The sequence below is a fragment of the Gadus chalcogrammus genome, chromosome 9, assembly GCF_026213295.1.
Source record: "Gadus chalcogrammus isolate NIFS_2021 chromosome 9, NIFS_Gcha_1.0, whole genome shotgun sequence".
Lineage (NCBI taxonomy): Eukaryota > Metazoa > Chordata > Actinopteri > Gadiformes > Gadidae > Gadus > Gadus chalcogrammus.
The window spans coordinates 17,225,396-17,248,842 of NC_079420.1; the positions used below are offsets into that span (position 1 = coordinate 17,225,396).

A 23,447-nucleotide genomic window follows, 5' to 3' on the forward strand; every position below is an offset into this window, starting at 1 on the left:
GAATGATTGGAAGTCAGAATGATCGGGATTGTTAATCCAGGTTAATTAAATAACAGAAGTCCTCTGAGAAATCCGCCTGGTACTCCGCAGATGTTGCTAAGGCCACCGTCCGTCCGTGCTGTACGTCCCTGAACGCGAAAACCGCAGAAGAGGGTCGCCTGGCTCTTACGTGAGCTGCTCTCGCCTCTTACCAGTCCGTGTGTGTGGAACATGTGTCCGGGGCAAGCCATCGCCTGCTGGCTGTCCGTCCGTCCTGGCGGGGCGTGCTCCAGCCTAGAAGGCGTAGCGTGGTCGGATATCCTCCCAAGCTTCTTCGACACCTCCGGCGGCGGCCGGTCGCGCCTCCTCCGCCACGGATCTTCTGCTATGTGAGGGTCCAAGGCTGATTGAAACTGCTCACACAGGTCCTCCATCATTCACGTTCTGGGGACGGGCAGGAACGAAGGGGCTACGACTTAACGCTACATGGTCGATTGGGAGGCCTTCAACCAAAACATTTTATATGGAATAGAAGAATTTGGATTCCATGCCATATATGATTTACAACATACTGTCCTTTGGGCCAAGTACATGAGTCAGCAGATGAGCAGTTGAATGTGACTTAAAATAACATTTAAGGAGAATCAACATTCCATTTTCAATATCACCTTCACGTGAGGGGAACGTTGAGGAGGAATTTCCTTGGGTTGAGCCGGAAGTAGCACTTCATCGATTCAGTTCCCTGTTGCCCCGGTCAGGCTAATAGCAGGCGTTTGGGAGGTTTTTAAATAAAAGTGTGCATTCATTTTATGGGCCATTGAGTGGCTACAAGGCTGGCCTCGGGGCATCTCCAGGCCCCGAGAGACGTGCAATTGACCGTCAGTCACTCCACAACGCTACAATGGGGCAGAGGCGTGCATAGCGGTGATGTCATTGACCATGTGACGAGCCTAAGACACAATAAGGGGATGAGTGCCCTCGGCAGGAGGGACAAGAACGATTGGGAAGCCATTCACTCTTAAGAATCGTAATGCAGGTGTCCTGCACAGGCGTCTCAATGCATGGAAGGAGAACATTGAGCACAGCGAGTCCAAAAGGAGACAGACACACAAGTTAGTTTTGTTTTGGTTAAACAAACAGCAATTGAACCCAGACCAACGTTACTGACCTTCACTGGGAATAGTAGGACCTGAAGACTGAGAGGTCCCGGCCACACAGGGGAGGAACTTCTGAGCGCATGTGCATCTCCAGATGCTGAAGAAGTCATGGTCCTGGAAAGAGTCGAGGGGAGACGGGTTAAACCGTCCATACAAGCAGCCAAGGATACAGAGCCTGCTTCAACTGTCCATCCTGGCATAGAATACGCCAATGTATGTCTGGGTTTTGTAGTGTCAATAGTAGTACAGATATACAGACGTTCAGAGAGACAGGCCAAGTGTCCGTCAGTTTCAGTTTATTCAACCCCCTGGGAAGAGCTACCACCACTTACAGTGGGTGGGTGTGTGTGTTTTCAACAGAACAGATCAGTCAGCCATACCTCGTGTGAGGTGAAAGGGACCAGGATGCCGATGCCCCCGGACAGTGTAGTGTAGACGAGGGACTCTGACCCCCCAGGGATGAGAGTGGTCTTCTGCAGGGACAGCACTGTCTCTCCGATGTGGTATGTCATAATGACCTCAGCCGGGGGGCAAAAAGGAAGGGGGGTGTTTTTAGTGCATGCTTGTTGGCCGGTTATTGCATCATAGACATGGAAGAGGGCTAAGTCAGCACCCATCAATGATGACCCTGAGGAAACGCCAGCGTAATACGATACAAAGGTCTCGTTCATGCAATAGTTTCTTGGCCAATACCTCTGGTATTTGCAGAGTGTAAACACACAAACGCACACGTCATTTGCGCCGCTAATAGAAACTCAGTGTGACAATTTATCTATAAAAAAGATGAGTTTATCGGAATTATAATGAAATTCACACAAGATTATCTAATAATTCAACACTAATAGTTAAATAAATGCCTAGTTTGATTAAATTAACCACTGACAGAATAACGGATGCAGGGGCTGCAGCTGACGGTGGCCAAGAAGTTGTTTTGGAATTTGAATCGCATAATCGACGAACAGCCGAGACAAACAAGAACTGGGTTTTGTTTCATGGTTGAATCATGCATAAGTCGCTAGGAGGGTGGGCTTGTGTTCAAGAAAAGCCTCGGAGCGTTCATGCGCAGCAGGGAGTGAGCGTACTCACGCACAGTACCCCGAGAAGCCACCCGGCCCCCAGGACCCCAGCCACCACAGACCCAGCATCAACTAAACATGTCCAGGGATGGCTGACGGTCGGGGGAAAGCTGCAACAGGTCATTACAGAGGAATGGGACACTGCTTCTATGCAGACGTAGGAGTTGGGTGCCAGAAGAGAACCGACAACCCCAACATAATGGAGACAAAAGGCCACAAACTTGGAACTGTGGTTGGGATGGGTCTGAAAAAAGAAACTTGAACCAAAGCTGCATATAGTGTCAAAGGGATATTGCTAAAGAAATGCGTGGGAATGTGGAAACATTGCACAAGACACATCCCCGCTATGCACCAAGTGCATGGCTCGTAAAAAAGACAATAAGTGACCTTTTTTTTTAGCAGTTTCTGGGTAATGTGCTAAATTTTTGTTTCTGGGGCATGAAATACGACTTCTTACCTCATTTCATGTCCAAAAGCTTTGCCAGGGCTGGTAGATGTTTCATCCCCCAGACACAAAGCTGACGAAATGCAAGACACATCTGACCATATGCCACAAAGCTCGTGCTAAAGGCTGACACTAACCACACACACACACACACACACACACAACACACACACACACACACACAAACACACACACACACACACACACACACACACACACACACAACACACACAACACACACACACACACACACACACACCACAAACACACACACACCCACACACACAGAGGACGAGAGAGAGAACGTGACGGCCGAGGAACTGCGGCGGGGCGGGTGTGTGGTACCTTCTGCCAGCCGGCGCCGTTGAGAAGGGCCTCGGTCCCACAGCGCTTTGTTCCCTGTGGGGTCCTCGTCCACGTCGTCACTGGTGTTTGGGGGAGACGCACCTTGTGGGAAAAAAACAGAATAGAAGATATAAAGCTCTGGTGATGCGTCCATAAACTGCTCAGAAATCTTCGATCTTCAGAGGAACCTCTTGGTGGTAGTGACCTTATATATATTTTTGCAAGTCAGGAATCAGGATATTAACCGGGAATTAGACAGCAGTTCAAACACGATTCTGACTCGGATGAAGTTAAATAAGGAAATCAAATCGTTAATTGATGTGAAATATGAGTTGAGATAATTCATTTGTTCACATAGTTGACCAAAAATAAAATTAAAAAAGGACACAAGTAGCTGCAAAGAAGTATAAGGGACGCTTAAACACAGCCCTTGCTTTTAATGTAATCCAGGAAGATATCTAATTGAATGCTAGAAAGTATTTGCTTGCACAGCTAATTAAATTCATCTGACCAAATTACACAGGAGGTATTTCGTGCGCCAGTTCGGCTCCCCACCTCCTCTACAAGCAATTAAACCTCAACGACAAAGGCGGAAACAACAGGCCACACTATCCCTCTCCTGCCCCACCCACCCATCGTGCTCATATCCCACCTCCAACAAATACATATTCTACTAACATGTCGCCTGCCTATGCATTTCCTGAAAAAAGCATGGTTGCAGGAGCCACTCTTCGGGTGACTCAATAATCTTGCGAGCTTGCGTATGCTAATACAGCGTGCAGCCAAGTCCTCCATTCCCTGGCCGCTTTTGAGGCAGGCTGTACTTGATTGAATAAATTGGGCCTGGATCGTTAGTTTGGTTGCGGTTATTACAATAGGTTTGCCCGCGTGTTGGACTTTTCACACCGTGATGTAATACACCCTCGTTCAACACCCGTAGTTTACCGAGCATAAGTGGTATACTAAACTATTGGAAACAGGGTCACCGCCATCTCTCCGTCGACTCTCTCCTCACACTCGGTGACAGCGTCTTGTCAGCGCACCGATTCTCGGTGACAGCGTCTTATAACGTTTTATTTTTTTAAGAAAAAAAAACACATCAACAATAAAACTGCAAAGACAAACTGCAGAACTTTTTTTTTTTTATCAAATAGGCCTAAAGATGACGGCGACTTGCATGCTCGTCTTAAAAAATATATATATATAACTGTTGCCGGTGTTCAACACACAGTGATCGGTGTTGGCCTCAACACCGGTAACACCGGTAATACCGTATACTGCGGCAACCCTAATTGACAATTGACCCTGTTACGTCATTATTTTCTTCGTCATCGCACAACTTTCCCCATTACCCAAGGGGGAATTCCTTTATGGGCCCACCATGTTATAGAGCTCTGGGATTCTCAGCAGCGGATTTATGACTGGGAAAAAATGGCGGCTCATTGCATAATATTTTTTCAGTGCAAATCAACAGATATTTTTAACAGAACCATTATACCATAAGGTTGGGCAGTATTCAGGACAATGTTGACAATTTTATGTCATTTGAGTTTACAGTTCTCACGATTTTGTCCAAGGTTTCCCAAAACTTTTAAAGTAAGACAATTTATCTCAACTGACTTATGGGTCCTTGAGGAATTAAGGTTCAGCATGTCAATTAAGATTCAAAGTTGCAATTGTTATGATAGGAATGGCGGACTGTACTGATGGATGTCGATTCTTGGCAATTTGTGTGGCTTGTACCGCTCCAAAATCTAGGAGCAAATAATTACTCAAAATGAGGCTGAATTAGAAAGAAAATTATAAAAAGACCCATAAAATAGTTTGTCTTGCTTTGCATAAAAAATATAATTATATTATATGGATAATTATAACTAATTCTTGTAAAAGAACAGTCAAACAAAAATCCTTTCCAATAAGACTTACCGGACCGATAAACAGTGTCAATAACAATCGCGCCACCGATCAAACACCTCACAACATCCATCCCTGCTTACGATGCTGATGTTTCCGAACTTGTCCGCCGAGGCCATGGTGGTCGTAGTCCAGCAGGCAGGCGGTGGTCACCCAGCGGGGGTTGGTGTCGTCGGCGGAACACGATCAGCTGGTTCTCGTTGCGGCTGGTAGCGCACCCAGAACAGGCTCTCCTGCACGTCCGTCACGACCACGCGCTGCCCAATGGTGTGGATGCTGGTCACCAGGTTGGGAATGTGCTGGAGGTGTGAGTGCGTGCGAGAGGTTGGGGGTTGGGGGTGGGGGGAGAAGAGGAATTAAGTTAGCGGAGTGACGGCAGCCCGAGTAGCAGTTGGCATGTTATGGAATAGTCCATCACAAAATCTTCATATCATCTTCATCATGTTGACCGAGTTATAAATTAAAAAGGCCAACGTGAATAACTGCCATTGACGAACAACCAGAAACAGATGGACCACACACAAGAAGCACAGTGCACTGTTCATCATGCAAGACAGCCATATAAGGTCCTAAAATAGGTGTGGCAGGTTCCCAACTGCTACATTTGATAATCAACTTTACCTTGTTCTCACACTTCCTACAGTAGTTTCTTCTTGCCACAGGTCGTAAATCCTCAGCAGTTTACCAACGCCAACCAGGACCCGCCCCTGGAATGGAGCAATGGCCAATGGCAACGTCTTCCACCGGAGTCTGCCAATCAAAAACCATGACAACCCAATAGTTAGCTGCAGACAAGATTATTCCATGTCATTATAAATGTCAGCAGTAATTGAATATACTCAAAAACATTTGCAACATTTCCATTATCGTATTTAACATTTAAGTGCCAAGTTGTTCAGTGTATAACATTTATTTTATATTTGTGTGTAGGGCATTCAAATCGTCCGTTTGATTTGAATTGTAATTTAGAAAGAAGTAACAAAGAAAGAGGGTTCTGTTAAAAATAGAGTGGTACCTAGAGCGGTTTCTTGAATGTTCAGTGTTACGGCTATGAAACTATTTTCCAGAGTCTTGGAGTGTTGCGACTAAGTTGGTTCTGGGATTTCAGTTTTATACCACATGAAGATATATAAATAGATATCCATCTATAAACAGGTATTGACAAGGTATTATCGTAGCATTGCCGAGACATTACAGTTCTGATTTGTCACGTCTCCTCGCACGCCTCGACTGGAAACCCTGACCTTGGTGTCATCATCCATTGATCTACTGTTGTTGGGCAATGGCGATCAAGTGGTAACGCAAAGACCCATAATAACAAAGCCATAATATGGCTTTGTTAGAGACATTGAAGATGGAGAACGACCATGGAAATGACCATAGGGCAGTATTGCAATTTCCCCATCATATTTGTTCCCGTTAAGCAAGTGGCAAGACTTGAGTAAACCATAAGCTATGTCTCATTGTCTCAGGCTGTTGCTTAACACCGAGGTTATGGGGAACACATTTCCGGCCAGCAAAGATAGTCTTGGTCTCAAACAAGATCAACACAGGCAGCTTGCTAGATAGCAGGAATATAACAGCGTCACTGTGCGCTATAAGTTAAGAGATGTGGGCAAACAGAAATGTGCTGCCCTCGACCTTTAAAAGGATGCCATTTAGGGCTGTATAAATACACTTGACAGGTATGTCACGGGGAATGTGTCCTGTGACCAGGACCTTGTACTTAAAAAAAGCTGCACTGCTTATGGTTCACTTCCCATCTTAATCAACTTGAGTTAAGGAAACATGTGAGCTGAAAAAGCCCCCATGGCCATCAAGTTGCATGAGACCAATTTGGAAGACAGGGGAAGATTGGCGGCATCCTGGGGAGAGAATCCATGCCTTTATTCAAACTGATATCTCAGTCTCCATCTTTACTTCATACCGCTATATGTGGGCACAGATTATTGTTCTGGACTGGAATCCCGCCAAAATAAATTGTTTCACAGTTATGGCTGGCACTAAAGGCTGCCTCTCTGACATACGATTCCATCGGAAAAACACTTAAATTAGCTAATCTCGCAGAGGGCCGATGCTACGGCAGTTGGAGTTTCCTTAATGCGAGCTTTTTGTCTTGGACTTTCTTAATGGGACTTTTTGTTATCTGTGCAATTTAAGGACTCAAAGTTTGCATTAATGTGCATAAATGTTATATATTGTTACATAACATTGAATCATATGAACGTTGATGGTGATAACACAGGGGTCGGTACCCACCTGTGCATGAATTCCAGCTTGTCTCCTGCACTGGAGAGCCGGTAGGTGTAGATGAAGCCTCCGGCCACCGACCTGGGTTGAGGATCTGTCTCTAGCCACGCCCACAAGAACAAACCAATCATCTCCGGTGCTGGCGAAACGACACACTGTCACACTGGAAGAGAGAGAAGCGAGGGAGCGCGAAGAGAGCGAGGAGAGGGAGAGAGAGCGAGAGAGAAAAGCAAAGAGAGCATCAGCGTAAGACAAGGGTTTCCTGAAGCTGAACACATGCAAGGGATGTCGAGTACTTCAAAAGATATTGAAACATGTCCCCCTTGGGAATTAACAGTAGGATGCTGTACAAGCACTTCAAAAATAAGTAAATATTGTGCATTCTGCAGTACAGCCAGTGGCAAATTCCTGACATCATTCAGAATATGGAAATAATGTAAAAATGAGTTTAGTGAAACCATGTCTTAAAATAACACATCAGCCTTGCAAAAAAAAAAAACAGCTGGTTGGCAAGAGATACAAGGTGGCGGTGCCACATAAGAACCAACAACAATGCATTACACACATTATAGGAATAGGAACACCGCTAAGGCAATTGGTTTTGATTGCCTTAGCAATCAATGGACCACCTTGTTTCTATAATTAGGGCTGACGCATGCACTGCATGTGTTAGCTCTAGCGGTGCGAGAGGTGACGTGGGTGTGGGCAGTGGGGGGTGAATGCACATGGGATCAGACGGGCGCTGGCCTCACATGAAGGCGGCCCTCGTTCTGCTCCAGCTGCACCAGGTCCAGAGTGGTGCCCTGTATCGGGTTGATCAGGCGGACCAGCGAGGCCCACTGTCCGGCCCCGGCTTTGGGAGCCCCGAAGATGGCTTCAGGCAGGTTCTCGTTGAGGAACGCTGCTGCCATCTCGGCAGCAAGTTCCCGTTCGTCTTCTCCGGCCGCCTCCACCATCTCCTGCACGACCAGAAGCATTGGATTTCAACCATTAGGCAATCAGATTTAGCTTTTTTTTTCTACCAGTTTATTAATATTTCACATTGGGTGTAATGATTCAAAGTTAATATTAATTATATTTTTTTCACTTTTGAATTTAATTATTGAAATGAACGAACTTTTTTCACAATATTGTGATTTATTGAGATGTACCTGTATTATTCGAAAGCTGAATTTACTATACTATATTTTTCATCTAACGCAAGTGAATCTCAAAGCTATACACATCGCTAGCGATGCAAATATGGGTCATATTCACATAATCACCACACCAATGAAAAGCTGTCTTGGATTGACAGCCCTAGTAGAAACATTTTGCGTGGTGCAGTTACAGACAAAGTCAATGCAAATACACAATTAGACACAAATTTCTCTCCAAGCGTCGCATCGCCCTAACTAAATAATCTCTACAAAGTCTGTTTCGCTAGATGCTAATCAATTCTATACACTGCATTAAGGGTTTACACACCCAGTCCATGCATCTTTTGCACGTACCTCTGCCATTTGCTGTTTCCTCTGAGCCTTGGTGGCCTCCGTGTAGGCGTTGTGGTCCGTCTCAATCACGATGAGGTTGTTGGTCTCGGGGTGGATCACAAACTTCCGGGGCGTGCACTGTAGAGGGAAGGCCACCTGGTTGAAGACCGCACCCAGCTTCTCCAAGGCCAAGATCCTTCAGGGAGAGAACCACATGGAGGATGAAGAATCACACACTCCAACTCCATCTATAAGACCCTACACCATAACTACACCAGCAAATCTTAATCAGTCAATGACATGGGTAGACTTGCAACTGGAATCATTAAGAAGTAAAACAAAAACTATTTCACAAACTAATAAGTCATGTTTGTTTCACAATTATTACAAAATAAAAATCCATGTGCCCTCGATTCCATAATAAAAGAGAAAAGAGGATGAATGGCGGGGCTAGGCCAGGGAGTGTACCTGAGTGTGTTGGTAGAGATAGCGACAATGCCTTCTGGGCACTGCTCAGAGGCGAAGCCGGAGGCGTACTCCAGGGTTTCATAAGATAGCGGGGTCAGGTGAAACCGGGACTGGTAACAGTAGCTCAGCCAGGAGCGACTGGACATGGCCAGCACCTGTGAGGAAGGGGTGGGAAGGACGAGGAGAACTTTAATGGCAGCGAAGCATTTTCAACATTTGGTTTGGTGTCACATTCTACAACGAAAGGTTGTTCTTTAGGGTTAGAACTCAAAGGATGTCAGCGGCCCCCCCGAGCCCCCCCCAGGACCTCAGAGAAGTGTCTGTTCTCAGGAGCCATGGGAAGGGGCAGGATGAAGGGAGAGTCCCACAGCGCCAGACAGGGGCGATGCCGGTGGGATACCACCAGAACAATGACTCGCATGTGGGAAATAACAGTAATAGCAGGACGGGCAAGCACCAGGGGACTATTTGAGCTTCTGAAAATAAACATGAAATGGAGGAGGAATCCCTAGAGCAGATGGGCGTGCCAGACGCTTGGCGGGGAACTACACAGCTCGCCACAGGTCACATCATGTCCCTTGGTTACTGGGGTTGAAAGGTTACGATTCGCGAAACCGAGAGAGACAGCCAGAATCAAATAAATAGACTTACAGCTTCCTGTCCCTGCATCCGGACTCTGAAGAGCTTGACCGGTCGGGAGCCCAAGTAGCGTGTTCTGGTGTCAGAGAGGTCACCGGTCACTGGGTCCAGAACGGTTCTGAGGAGCACTCCATTCTACCAGAGGAGGGAAAATAACTGCATTAGAACACGTATTACGCATACAATTAGGATTTGAGACAACATGAGAGACGATCCAACATCAAGCAAGCAAAGCCTGGCCGATCTACCTGAAGTCCAATGTTCAGGTAAAGGAAGCCGATGGTTCCCTTCTCTCCCAGCTCGTCCTGTTTTTCCACGCCCCCCATCTCCACGATACAGAGTGACTCTGGTTGGGCGGGCAGGGCCTGCATACTCAGCGGCTGCAGACAGTCCTGGAATGAGAATGGATGAGATGGGGCTAGTCATTACTATGGCAACAAGCAAACGTTCAAACGAGACGAGTCAGTGTAGGATGTCTGACAATTCATTTTAAAAGGTTACCAATCTAGGCCGGCGTGCATGCTTGTGCACAGAATAAAAACTAAAAAGGAGGCTGTGGACTTGTTCAATGGTTCAAGTTGGTTCAGAGAAGAATGTAACTTTTCAAACAAAGATCTCAATCAGGACCACGTAGAGAGGTCAAATTTCAGGAGATCAGCTTAAGAAGGTCACAAGACCAATCACTACCAGCCAACTAGTAGACTAGTTTGAACCATGTCTGGACATCATTGAGCTCATGACCACATTCTGTCCCAACAGACGTCAAGATATTTATAGAGATCAAATGTAGTGCTCACAATACATGACAAATGTCTATACAGAAACAACAATTGTTTCTAATGTATTGACTATTTCCCAGAATTGGCCATTTCTTTGGGAAATGTCAAAGCAGTGCCAACTAAACGTTTGGCTTACTTGAGAATACGTGAATACTATGAAAAACATGGTAAAATAAGATCCACGAGTAATAACTTCAAAATGCATTTAATGCACGACACTCGGCCTCTGTCAAAGCCAAACACAAACCCTGGTCTGATCCAAGCTCAGTGCAGGAGCCACGGTCAGTTGGAGCCCTTGCTGCTTTCACTTTGATGGACAAGTATATGACCTTATGAGCCTGTGTATGGGTGGGGGCCTCCGACTCCCTAAAGAGAGGTTTAATACCAACCTCAGTCACCCGGTCAACTTCCCCTTTGATTGTGGGTAGGGGAGCCCCCAGTAACGCTTGTACCAAGAGCAGTAAAATGTAACTGCCAGTTCTCCTGTTCAGTGTCTTCTAAGACGCCTGCCGTAACTCAGCGAGACAAGCAGCCTTGTTGATTGTCTTGTATTCTCGGTCAGGGAATAATCGGGTTGCGAGGTGGGGTGAAGCCTGGGCCTGCGTGCCACTTACCAGCGGGTCCAGGGAGATGATGCGGACCGTGTTGTCCACCAGGCCCACGGCCAGGAAGCGGGTGCGCTGCTCGCCGGGGGGAACGTTGGCCAGGCTCATGCAGACCACGTCGGCAGACATCTCCTTACGCTCTGTGTATTCATTGAGCTGGCCCGACTACGAAGCCAACAGACAGACAGAAAGAGAGAAGAAGAAGATTAATGACAGACAGACACATTTGAGTTCATCAGTCAGATAGACAGGAATTGTTAACACCATGAAACAAAAGCTACAAACCCCATAAAAATAATATATAATCATGTCTATGACATTACCCTAATAATGCCAGAATAAAGCTGTGATCAGAGTGAATAGTTATTCTCTCCAAGTGGAAGTCAGAGAAGAGACATGAGAAACTCATCACTTCAACAGCACCATTAATACTGACGGTCATGAGGGCTGCTATTCTAAAAACATTCTGTTCAGATAATAATTTAACAAGGTCATCTGGAGTAACCAGAGTCAGAGATGATGTTAAACATAAAGTATACATTGGTAGCATGAATCAAAGTGGGCTTGATGTGCAGCAGCTTTAATTTGCCTGTTGCCAAAATGTCTAATAAAAGTAAAAGCTAAATCTGTAACTTACCGGGTCCATCTCAAAGTAGACCAGCTCGCCCCCAGTGAGGGCGATCACTACCTGCCGCTGGTTCACGGCACAGCGGACAATCGTCTTCTTCCCGGGGGTCTTCCACTCGTTCACACGCTTGTCGGCCCTGATGTGGCGGATGCCGTCGGGGTACACCTGGGAAGGAGGGATTAGGAACAGGATGGTGAATAAATAACATGCCCCCCCATCATCACAGCGATGGCTACGTCACATTTCTCAAAAATGCAGACTTTAAAGACGCCGTCAGTCGGGGTAAACCTCCTCTCAAGTGTTGAACAGTGTCAAGTGGGAGCCTTGGCTGTGCCCTTCCAGCCAGTTGGTTGTTATTCAAAGGGAGCCTCCAGGTGTGTTCCACTCACCTGCACCAGGGCATCCTCGCCCAGCAGCGAGCAGGACAGTGTGGGCGTGGTTCCCAGGAACCCAGAGTCTGTCACCTCCTCGACCGTCTCTCCGATGGACAGGACCAGCGTGGCGTTGACGAAGGACACGATGATGTAGGCGTCAAACTCGTCTGTTGGAGGGACCATGTGGGAGAGGACGGAGGAAAAAGAGACAAAAGGCCAAATTTGAGTTCAGCAAACAATATAATTGTTGTTGCAAGCGGAAAAAGAAGCAATGGATTGAGGGGAGAGTTGAGAACCTCAAGGCTCCCGCTTCCTGCTATCTGGACTGATGATTACTACCCATAGGTTTATTAATTATTAAAGGTTTATAATTATAGGTTTATAAATGTAGTTTACCACTTTGGATGCAATAAGAGCAAACGTGTTATTGCCGCTATGTCGTACAAAATATACTTTGGCCATGATGACTATAACAAAGCTCCCGATTTTGATTGGTTAAGCTGATCTATTCACTGGCTAGATCTGTAAAAAATGACTCAAATAAAATTAATTCATGTATTCATCGTATGTGTACAGTCCCCTTCAGTTTTATTGACGTGGGGAATAATGATGCTCAATGTAGAATGACTTTCATTTTTGGTTTCATGAGTGGTAGTCATCATGTTTACAGTAAACAGCCTCAAACTTGTTATTCTCTGTTCTCCGCCACTGCCACTTAAAACAATGAGGCGCCCATCCAAGCATCAGAGAAGCTCATTAGCATAACTCCACGCACGTCCGATTTTAATTTATGTAGACTTCAGAAACGTCTTCAAAAAGACCCTAGGACAGGCACAGGTTAAAGTAAAGTTACCTCTCTTTCAAGATTAAACAACAGCTCTCCCTAGTGGGCATAAATATTAGCAAGAAATAGTCTTGCTAATAGAGTCACCAACGAATGAGGATCGGGAAATCTCTGATGCATTGATGATAATTAGACGTTACCTTCAACGTGTCTGCGCACTGTCCACACAGCGTTGGGATTACCGGGCAACTCGGACACAGCCATTTCTGACACCTGAAACCGAGGACAAAGGAAAGGAAACCCAAGAAGATCCGATTAATGAGCAGACATGTGCTGATGTTTCGTGGTACGGGGCTACCCTGCAGGTGTCAGATAAAAAAGATTAACTCCTCACATTACATTCAGAGAAGAGACATGAAAACTCATCATTTGATGCAGCCATGAGAGCAAGTTAGGATGTGCTCATAGAGAGATTTGTGTACCTCCAGTCCATGCCTGAGGACTCTCAGGGTAGACTTGGGACCTCTTCCACAGGCGACATACAGCTGAGGGGTGTCCTCGTTTGCCAAATCAGCAATCTGAGACAAAAAAAGGGGGAAAAGAGTAATTTTACGTTTTCATGCGGTTGTCTGTTTTGTGCAGTTCATAACATGACTGCTGAAAATTGCTCCAAACAGCCCTGACCAGATTCATGCCACCTAAAAGGTCACAAGGTGCACGCTGTGTAAACTCACATTATTCCTCTGCGTTATTTCCAGAGGACTAAAAATATATAACCATTTCTATGACATTACCCGATTAACAATGACTTAACTAGACCAACAAGGTTTAGATACACAGAGAAAAGGGGACACATCCAGGCCGACATGACCGCCAGATTAAAGCTGTGATCAGAGTGAATAGGTGTTCTCTCCAAGTGGAAGTCAGAGAAGAGACATGAGAAACTCATCACTTCAACAGCACCATTAATACTCTGTCATGAGGGCCGCTATTCTAATATTTATTTCTGTTCAAATAATTATTTAGACAAGGTTACCTGAAGTAACAAGGGTCAGACATGATGACTTCCATTTGCTGACCATGTCCAAAACCATAAAGTAGTTTCCCCCGGAAAATGTCGCACGACTATTGTTTTCAACAGTATCACCAATCCATTGTTTATCTTTATTTTTTTATACCTGATGGAAGTATGTTTTCTTTCCCTACAAGATTTTGTACTTTGTTAATGCATAATAATTAAAAAATATTTATAAAAATATGTATATACTTCTTTTTTTTTTTCTCATTGGTTGTCAAGGCGGGGCCCTATTGTTTTTAAGGCGGCCGCCTTAACCATACTGTGCTGGGGGAAACACTGATAAATTATACATTTGTAGAATGAATAAAAGTGTGCCTATTGACAACACCGCCTTAGCAGCAGCTGTGGTACAAGATAGTCCAACATATTGGCAATAGCAGGCACACAGACCACACACACACCTGGCAGGACATGATGGGCGACAGGTTCTCAGATTCATCCACCAGCACCAGGTTCTTGAGGGGGCGGGGCTGGAAGAAGAAGGTGTCCCCTTCCTCCAGAGGCATGGCTGAGGAGAACTCGGGCTCCTCGTCATCGTCACCCAGGTGAGCGATCTGGTACAGGTAGCTGGACAGGCAGGGCAAAGGCCAGATGTTTAACGTGTTGTTCATTAGAGTAACAATACCATAATAAGATTACATACAATATCATGTCTCAAAAGAGGTCATGAGGTGCACGCTGTGTAAACTCAAGGGTTATACCACAAGGATTTATAGAATCGTCAACACCATGAATCAAGAGCTACAACCAACACCATGAAACAAAATATACAACCATGTCCATGACCATATCATAATAACAATGACTTAACTCATGTACAGAACCATGACTGCAAGAAAAGATTAAAGCTGTGATCAGAGTGAATAGTTATTCTCTCCAAGTGGAAGTCAGAGAAGAGACATGAGAAACTCATCACTTCAACAGCACTCTAATAGACTCTAATTACACCATTATAAAATAAAATATTGAGATTATGACAGAATGGACTGCGTCACAAATACATGAATAAAAAAAGAAAGTAAAAGGATACTTACTGGTTTCCAAACTCGGAAGACACAAACAGGAAGCCAGTTTTGAGGACACACATGGCCGTTGCCACGGGGATGGTGTCAAAATACTTCATCCTGATTTCCGTAACCTAGAAAAAAAAGCCTAGTTAATAGAAGCCTTTGGGAAGAGGTTGAATGACCACTACTGAGCTTGTTCAAGTTCAGTATTCAGAAAATACAAACGTTTCTAGGAAACCACCAAATCATGCATCTGGTCGGACACTTTGACATGCGTTACTCACAAGGGGATATTTTGCAATCTACAATGGCTGACTTTAGACAATGTAACTTTGTAAAGCACTAGCGTTGACAGCTTTACGCTATCAAAGCACATCAATGGTAATCAATGAGCCTGCGTGTACAGTGGAAAAGACTTCAGGTCTTCTCGGTTAGCATGGACTGGGTTTAAAGTTGATGTTTTTTTTTCTGCAGCCCAGTTTGCATGTTGGACGGTAAGGGACGGCTGAAGTTCAGGGTGTTTACAACCCCAACCATCCATTGCAGCCCAGCAGCAATCTACCTGGTGACAGGTAGATTGCTTAAATGGACTTCAATGCCTTGCAACAAGAAATTGGTAGCATGAATCCCAAACAAACTTAAAGCTAAGGATCCAACTCTTCCAGATAGGGGGGAAAGTTTTGCTCATTTGGAAGTCTTGTTTTTAGTCTGGACCCTCTGGCCTCAATACCCCCCCTCCCCCACACAATCTCTTCCGTGGGCAATGTAAACTCACCATCTCCTCATCCGTCTCCAGTGTAACCTTAAAGATATCCCCCTGCTCCGTCTGGGCCAAGAAGAAGAACATGGACTTGGTCTTGTGGGTTGCCGAGCACACGAATATCATTCCCCGCTCTGGGTCGTCCAGATCATTCTGCAAGGCCACACAAAGGAGATACAGAACAAAGAGCGATTAAGAATGAGCAGCAGGGCTTCATTGACTGTTGCTCGATCATATAAAAGCGGGGATGAGCTTATCGGCATCCGCTGCGGATAATATTGGTATGATTTTAGCAATTCTTCCCAGAATGCAGTTAGGTGAAACTTACGATAATGACTTCAAATCTGTGGAAATCTCTGCATTCGTTCGGAGAATACCATTTTAGGTGCAGCTCAAAACAACAAACATGAAAGGTATTTTGAGAGGGTCACACTGCGTTGATCAGCTTCAGAGCTACAAAGGAATTCCCAAGGTTCAAACTGTTAACACAAGGGTTGCTCCTTGAGGATGGTTGATGCAATGAATGAAACAAAATAAATACAAAGTTTTTATTAAACATTACTCTCCTTAAACAGCCCTTGACACAATTGACAATAGCATTCTTCATCATCTCGAACACCATGTTGGCATCAACGGTGCCTCTCTTTTCTGGCTTGGATCTCATCTCACATATAGAACGTCATTTGTTCTCTGAAGACTCAAAACACTGCACCCTAAGCTTTGGTCTCCCCTAAGGGTCTGTCCTTGGTCCACTGCTCAATCGACATGCTTCTCTGTGATATTATTCACCGCTCCTGAATAAGCTTCCACTGTAATCCGGACAACACTAGAATCTACATTTCTATAGAATCAAACATGAAACTTGCATGACTGCCATTACAAAATGGATGTCCCATAACTTCTTGCCGCTCAACACAGGGAAAACAGAGCTGATAATCATTAGGAACAGGATGGTGAATAAATCACCTCTTCCTCTTAAGGGCACACCGATCCAGGGGCGACAAGCAACTTAAAAAAATAAAATCTTTTTTCACGTCCATTGGCTGACCTAACATACTCACATTTATTTGGCATTTTGGTTAGGTCTGTTTTTTCTGCCCCTCACAAGACAATCTCTGGCCATGGTACTGGGCCCTCTAGCAAATGCCATTGTGCATCTCGCTCACTTTTTCAACTTTCCTCTTCTGTCCTCATCCTTCTCACCGTTGGAGCAGCCTAATTTCCCTCACTCTTCACCTGAATCATCCCCTTCTTACCCAGACAGACCCTTCTACAAGAAAGCGCACACAGGATTACCATCTCTTAACCTGCTTTTAGCCTAACATACAATACAACAGTCTTACTTGAGGTTAGTGTAGTGAAGCTCCTTTCAGTTGAAAGTGCTACAAATTACTGCTTGTTATAACCTCTTGCTGCCACTGTACAAGCTCACCATGTCTCACAACCTCAGTAACATCAGGAGAGATGAGGGACCTGTTGCTGCTCCACTCTCTGTGGCCGTTTCTGAAACTAAAGGCCATGCGTCTCATGTCATGCTTTGCTTGGCTTTTTATTTATGTGCTACATGCGTCATATGTCAAAGGCATAATGCTGATTAATTTACGATATTGAGTAATTCATGATAAATATAATGCCATTAGGCTCCAAGCTAGATTCCTCGCCGACTGCTTTCCTTCTAAACAACTGCTGATATTAGCTTAAACCATTCTCAAGCCATGGTTCTTAATGTGACTGGGACTGGATGCCTGGTTTGTATCGGTGAACGGATGACTGGAATAATGTGAGGGTTGCCAGCCCGCTCACCGTCCACTCCAGTGGACGTGAGCCGTTTCCCCCTTCTAATTAGTTTTTTCCTTGCCCTCTCGGGGGCTTGGATTAGGGGGGAAGGGATCATTAATATAGGGCTTGTTAAGCCCTTTGAGACTGTGAATGTGATTAAGGGCCAACAAATAGTTTGACTTAAATTGTCTTGTTTTAAGAGCAGCCAGGTTTAACCTCTTTAGCCTATACACCTGGTTTAGCCCTGCCCACCCCGATTTAAAATACTTTATAAGGTAGTTAAACCCATGACCAAGTACTCATGGGGCACACCACTAGAAATATCCTCCAGAGTCCATCTAAACTAGATTTGGCACTAGATGCTACTCTCTAAAACACAACATTTATTACAGACAAATAGAAAATTCCACTTGCTGTGTTCTAGCTTAACTCAACTCTAACCAGGTGGTGTCCACATTGAATATTTCACTTGCGTTATCTTTTTTGTACAAGCAAAACCTCTTATATCCCATTGTGCAGAGAAATACTCCATTTACCTTTGGTATGTTATTTTCTGAATAAAATTAGTGGTAAGTAGGTTCAAAGACATTGACATAAGAGTACACAACCATGCACACATGAAAGCAAGAATGAAGCTGTGATCAGAGAAATTCGTTAATTTCTCCACATGAAAGTCAGAGAAGAGACATGAGAAACTCATCACTTCATCAGCAATCATAATACTCTGGCCGTCAGGGATAATTGCATTTAGGGCTTTTGATAATATTAAAATACTTCAGATAGTGCCTATCACAAGTGAACCAACCTATTGTATACAGCCTCATCAACAAGACATTACCGGCAACGAAGAAGGCTTTGGGCTACTTAATGATACCCTGCTCCAAAACTGTAAAAATTAATGAATTTTTAGTAGTTTGGTTTACTATTTCCTCGAGTACTCCAACTCGAATACACATTGCCATTCGAGTTAGTTGAGTTGAGGCAACTAGTGCTGGTTTCAGCACTAGTTGCCTCAACTCATGGTCTAAACATTGGACAGATTATCCAATGGCACACAATCCTTACCCTGCGTCTTGGGATAGGACAGCGGATGTCTGGCTGGTCTCCAAAGTTCTTGTAGGTGATGTAGTTTTCAGAGCAGATCAGAACGCCACTGGGACCATCCGCACCACCAGGCACTAGACAAGAAAGAAAACGTTAGTTTTGTTTGATATTGAAGACAGTTCTTTTTGTGTGCAACAAGCTTAGGGCTTTTAATTGAAACTCCAACAAAGAATGTCTTCCTTGTTCTTTCAGGCAAGTAATATTTTTAACTGCTTGTTATACGTCACATTTATTCACAAACGTTTAAAATTTGGGTATGATAATCACAACGGCCTATTCTGCTTCAGAAAGCACAGTAGATTGGGTTAAGGGATGTATTTTCAGTCAAGGTGACTGCAGCTAATGTCTTGCAAAGTATATCAGAATTTCTCATAATTGGGAGGCTGTTTTTGATGTCATTTGATTAAATACTCGTAATGCATGCATCTAAGCTAATGGGGCGTTGCTGTGCTGCCTCCAGGAGCAAGGCTAACCCCGCGAGCGTTGTGCAGGTTCAATCAGGCATCGGATGTTACTTTGTTCCGTTTCAAAAATGAAAAACCGCTTACCAGTAATGAGGAAGTTCCCGTGCTCCTCCAGGGCTTCGCTGTACTTGCGGACCACATGGTTCAGACCGAGGTCCAGTTCATAAAAGGTCAGAGTCTGCTGGGTATTGGCTGCTGCCTCTCCAGTAGGGTCGTTGTCAGCTTCCTGAGAGAAGGAAATGAGAACCGTTAGGGTCGTTGGCTGACTACCATAACGGAGGATTTTCCTATCCAAATAAATACAGCAATTATCTTTTGAGTATTTAAGAGAACTTAAATATTAAGACTGTTGCCTTCACCCTTACTGTAGCATGTTTTATGGTCTTGAAACAAGAAGAAGCAATGTGCTACAGAGACTACAAGAAGTTACCTCAAGCATCTGAAGGAGCCAACAAAGGAAACGGACACATCAACTGAAAGGACTGGACGGAACATTAAGTGGCTAGGTCACAAAAATCTCCATTATAACATTAAAATATTTGAAGTAGACCAGCACTCTTTGAAAAGATACACTGAAAAAGTGTACACATCCACGCACACAGGAAAGTCAGAATGAAGCTGTGATCAGAGAAAATAATTATTCTCTCCAAGTGCAAGTCAGAGAAGAGACATGAGAAACTCATCACTTCATCAGCTCATTTCTTTCTTCCTGTTCGTCAAATAATAATTGTGATACATCTCTGGTTATATCAGTTGTCACCAGAGTCCAACGTGATATATTAAATTTGCTGACAATAACTTGCCTGACACAGAATAAAGTATACATTAATATGCACTACTTTTTATATAAAAGAAGAGTTAAGAATCAATGGTTTTAGCCTCACCTCATAGTCCATCTCCAGGCAGGCAAACATGGGGTTCTCAAAGCCCACGTCCACCCCCACCACATGGTAGACCAACGTGTTGGCCTTGTGGGCCTCCAGAGGGGAGGAGATGGTCAACCTGGCCGCCGCGTCTCTGTTCAGAATGTACACCAGCTTCTGTTTTTCAATTGCACCTGGGGAAGAAGGGAGTGGGAGTAGAATAATACGATTAACACACGGGTACGCCATTACCGCAGAGAATCCTTTCTACAGGAAAAGGTAACTACACGCACACATTGCAGTTTTTCTTGCGTTTCATGCGGCTGGCCGAATGCAAAAGTACAAGTTGCAAGAGCTCAGCAAGCTACATTGCATAGTTAAATTAAGCACCGCTAAAAACAACTGTTATTAGTTGTATGGGCTGGCGCTCACAATACTGCAGACTAAAGCCCATTATTAATATTAAATATGTACCTAGAAACGGTACGGTATAATCAGTATTATGCATTGCCAATGCCACCATCCGCATGCGTTTGTTCAACATTCTGTCTACTAGACAATATTCTACAAATTACCCTTTCCAAGTAATTAATATTGGGCACAAAAAATATATAATATTAAACCTCTCGACGGTATTAATATAATCACTAGCTAGGTGGTCCATGGCGATGGAGAGCATTGAATAACGACTAACATTGTACGATCCAATTACATTGAATGCGTTTGCGAATTTTTCCACAGGATGATAAAATGATTACAAATCATTGAGTTTAATGGTTCTGCGAAAAGGCGACAATTTCAATTTTGTATAAACAAATAAATCAGTTTAACCAATCACATTGCAGTATCTTTGTCAACAAGTGGAACGCCCTGTAACCTATGACTTACCAATCATGACAGCTCTGCCTTTGGGGTCCACAGCCAGGAACTGACCGGGTACAATGCGTCTGCAACCACTCTTGCCAAAAGTCTCCTGGTGGATCTTCTCAAACATGTTTTTTGAGGAATGGTATTCCAGGATGACGATCCGACCACTGTCACTACCTACCACAATGTAGTCTGAAATGCAAATACAATCCTGTGTTATAAGGTGTCTGCTGTCTGATTATGATTACTGACAAATTTGGGTAAAAAAAAAAAAAAGAAGTTAAGAAAATAAATACGATGAGTATTTCAAACAACAACATGACTTCATGTATTATAACACGAGAAAGAAAAAAATCGTAAATTACAGATATTGATCTGGACAACATGTCTCATGCCAGTGTAACATACCTTTGGTTCCTCCAGTGAGTCTGAAGGCCATCAAGGACCTCACGATTCCGAACACTTCCATCGTAAGCAGGGTGTGGACTTTCCCTGTGTTGGCATCAGGCCTCAGCAGTTCAAGAATTTTCCCGCGAGAAACGACAATCTCCTGCATTTTGGTGCCTATAGGAGCAAAAAACATCACACTCAGTTACCAACTGCACTAACATTAATTCAATAGGGACATACTATGAAAGTTTCAAAAAGCTACCAGATACAAAGGGTCACAGTTTGAATCGACAGCAAGCATTCAACACTTGATAGAGCAAACAGGAAGTCCAATCATCATATCCATTTTGTTATAAATCTGAAAAGGGATCAAAAGGTAATCGTAGCATGCATTTTGCTGCTGTCCACCCGATTTCCCCTTGAGTGATTAATAAAGTATTATGTTATCAACGGCTACTTATCTTTAGCTTATGTGTTAACATTTGGTCAGATATAGCCTGACTTGATTGATATATGTAGTTTGATTAGGCTCAAACATTGCTCCACAGTTTGAACTGAGTATACTCCGCTTGTATTCAAAGTTGTATTACGCAGTGACCAATGCCATAACTCTTTTGGAATTGGAAGCCAAGTATTTTGGAAGCAAATATTATGTCTACCAATATATCAATGACACTTATCTCTCATGAAAAACATATTTCTATGTAAACAGCAGGCTGCGTTCAATTCACAACTCATAATAGAAAACAAACACAGAATGTATGAAACGCAGGCCAAAGTAAGGGGCGACAAAAACATCAACAGCCCAGCTATACCCCCGTTATATACCTGAGAAGTTGCCATGGATGGCATGCGAGATGCCAGTGGCACGCTGCAAAGTGATGTTGTACAGAAACATGGCTGCCTACGAGAAGGTATCCAAAGTAGGTCTTCAGGAGCTGGCCACAGCCCTCACTTAACGGTCCAAACTAGAGATGCAAACAGAAGGACACGACAAAATGAAATCAGCATTGAGAAGATATATGGTTCTGTGTTTGTATAGTTATTGGGGATTTGATAATCTTGTTTTCCAACGTTGCATAACTAATAGTCACTTTGGCTCGATTGTGTAATTATGCAATTTTGGGATATGTGTCGTTGAATATTAGAGCATCATGAAAAAACAAAATACAGTTCACTAACTGAGTTTTTGCTGTATGATGCCGTAGAATACATGTGTGATATGTTCATCTCGGATGCATGCTATTTCCCCATTAAGTAACCGCTAAAAACTAGTTTGAATATTGCGTCTGAATATTGACGTGAACTTGCCCGATTTCCGTAACAAATTTGCTATCTCAAAATACTTAAGCGTATAGAAACCGCAGTTTAATAACTGAGCCATTTTAAAGTCATAATGATATTGTTTAGGATAAACCCCATATCTTGTTAAATAGCTCGATATTGGGCTAGCTAGGTCCATTCATACAAAGCGACCCATCCAAAATAGATACATCTGTAACTACAAATATATTCAAAATCTATGGGAAATAATCAACGCATAATACATCCCATGCATAGTGGATACCGTGAGTATAAATAATATAAACTTTTTACCGTTGCCAATGAAAGGATGACTTAGATTTCAAGTTGATTAGAAATCATTCCCAATAATAACAAGTAGGCCTACGACAAATTAAACGAATGGCGGCCGTTTCGGGGTCCTTCGTCAACAATAACGTCGTCATACACTAATAGAGTGGCCAGCACTCGCCTGATGGATATTCTATAAATGTGTGTGACCGTCATATGTAAACTCTCCTGTAGATGGCAGCATTATTTACCGCTCTCAAAATGCTTTTGAAGTGTAGACTTTGCTGGCCATACGTTTTTAGGTTGTGTATTGCAAGAATCTTTTTACATTTGAACATTTGAAAATGGTGGTATAAATTGTAAGAATCACGTTACGTATTTACTCCATAGCTAGTTGACAACCCACTCTTATATTAAATGTAAACTGGTTGTGTGTCTAATATATCATTTTGAGGAAGGTAAATTACTATTTATTTATTAGGCTTAGGCAAGGATTTTTATTTATATTTTCTGCAGGGCTTATGGTGTATGTTTGCGCGTGTGTGCGTGTTTTTCGTTTTGTTTTGTTTTGTTTTGTTTATTGTATGTTGGGTATGGACACACCCTGCTGCTCCTCCACATCTGAAATTCCTAACGGAAAGATAAAGT

The 23,447-nt window shown here is 43.7% G+C and overlaps 3 non-coding genes and 1 pseudogene across 3 annotated transcripts; all 4 read right to left on the minus strand.

The window, feature by feature from the left end:
* Nucleotides 1-273: 273 nt before the first annotated feature.
* On the minus strand, nt 274-22,954 carry LOC130388653 (splicing factor 3B subunit 3-like; annotated as a pseudogene).
* On the minus strand, nt 13,275-13,353 carry LOC130389919 (small nucleolar RNA SNORD111). Its single transcript, XR_008896697.1, has one exon. It is a non-coding gene; the product is annotated as a small nucleolar RNA SNORD111 (small nucleolar RNA).
* LOC130389923 (small nucleolar RNA SNORD111) lies at nt 18,175-18,250 on the minus strand. The gene has a single exon (XR_008896701.1). It is a non-coding gene; the product is annotated as a small nucleolar RNA SNORD111 (small nucleolar RNA).
* On the minus strand, nt 19,723-19,804 carry LOC130389920 (small nucleolar RNA SNORD111). The gene has a single exon (XR_008896698.1). It is a non-coding gene; the product is annotated as a small nucleolar RNA SNORD111 (small nucleolar RNA).
* Nucleotides 22,955-23,447: the final 493 nt, after the last annotated feature.